Source organism: Malurus melanocephalus, unplaced genomic scaffold (assembly GCF_030028575.1).
Source record: "Malurus melanocephalus ecotype Western Australia unplaced genomic scaffold, MMel_1.1 scaffold_336, whole genome shotgun sequence".
NCBI classification, from domain to species: Eukaryota; Metazoa; Chordata; class Aves; order Passeriformes; family Maluridae; genus Malurus; species Malurus melanocephalus.
In genome coordinates this window covers 792,520-794,311 of record NW_026623568.1, presented here as the reverse complement: position 1 = coordinate 794,311, position 1,792 = coordinate 792,520, and positions in this window count along the sequence as shown.

The following is a 1,792-nucleotide window of genomic DNA, read 5'->3' as shown; positions in this document are numbered from 1 at the left end:
TTCCAGGTCCTCCCTAGGCCACCTGCCTGTGCAGGAGCAGATGATGAGGGACAGYGTGGCAGTGTGGGAGGGAACCTGTATGCTCAATACCTTTTCTGGGACAGGATGGGACTACAGGATCTCACCTCACTCCCTGTGAAGCGCAGACTTCCCCCTCACTTGACATCAGCAGGACTGACGGTGTCTTACAACAAACACTATGAAATCTGGAACACCTGGGTTTAACAAAATTGTCTGGCAAATCTATACCAGCCTTGAACTCACTTTTAGGAGCAGATACTAGGGTTACCCTTTCCCCCCATTTTTTCCCAGTGACAGGCTTGGGGCATCCACCACCTGCCTAGGGAGCCTGTTCCAGTTTGCTCAAGTTAACTCAGGCTCAGGTTCTCAARTGGGTTTCTTTTCTTCTTCCTCTTCTGTTTTTCTTGAAGAGCRGCTACTTCACAACCCTCAAAAATGCAATTGTTCTTTTTGCCTGTGGCTTCTGATGCTATTTTGTTGGAACCTACTTGTTTCTATTCAAATCTGTGCTGAAGAGAACAGATGCAACTCAGCTGAAATCGTAATGACTGCATAATCCTGTATGTCACTGCAGAGTGAGAAAAAATTAATAGCATCTAGTAAACTACAAAACAAAATCAAATGTGTGGTGTCAGTTATCTTTGTTATTTTCTGCAGCCTGAAAAATGCTTTTGTTCTTGTGAAGTTTGACAACAGGTCACTGAACATAGCCAATGGGTTTTCAACAGTTTGTATTTCAATATTAAATGTCTTTATATCTGCAACTATAGACACATTGCTGGAACAAACACACATCTCAACCTGTGGTCTCATCTCTGCTTTTGATTAAATTTCTCCATTTCCAAMAACAAATTTACAACTTCATCAGTAAGGGAAGATTGTTGAATAGTTACTCTGTCTTGATTTACAGTTCATTCATTTTTATCTACCATTCAACATACAAATACATTCTGTTATAGGCTTGGGACTTCAAAGAGCTTTCAGAAGGAAAAAAATGCTTCCTGATCCCTTTTAAACAGCTACCTCTTTCTTCAAGGTCAATTGTCAATTACAGTGAAAAGTAACATACAAGAATTTTTTTGTCTAGATGAATGAAATATTCCAAGTAGTCAATATATTCATCAAACCTCTTTATTCACAAAATCTGCAGGCTTATATTCTTTCTTAGTCAGTAAGTTCTTTGACCTTTTTAAGAAGCTAATCACCACCMTAAAGTCATTGCCACTTACCATACTGCACATCCACTTTTAAAAATTTGAAACATGTCCCCATTTGAAAGACAGGTATTTGCTAATGAAGGCAGGGACTCCCCCTTGGAGTGGTGGCTATGACCCCCCTTCCCTCCGAATTATTATAACTTTGAAAAAAAAATCACGGGCTTTCAGGCAGGAATATGGGTAAAAGGGAATAACAGTTTTTACTTATATATATATAAAACAAGGTAACAAGTAACAATAACAACAGCAACAACACAGCCCAGTCCCAAACCCAGTGACAGCCTTACTTCACCCCTTGGTGAAGTTACAGACTCGTCGGCAGGAACGCTGCTGGTTCTTGGCTGAGCAGGGAGGGCGTGACGACTCTTCGGAGGCTGCAGGGGACGTGGCGGCGCGGGTCCCGGCTGGCTCAGATCTCCCGCAGCTGCGATGATCGATACAAAAATGGCAGAAGCGGATGGAGAAAAAAGTTTCTCTGCAAAACTCACAGCGGAAAACGCCGGTGCTCTTCTGGACAGCAAGAAACCCAGAACCACACAGAGCCGAGCAGGAAT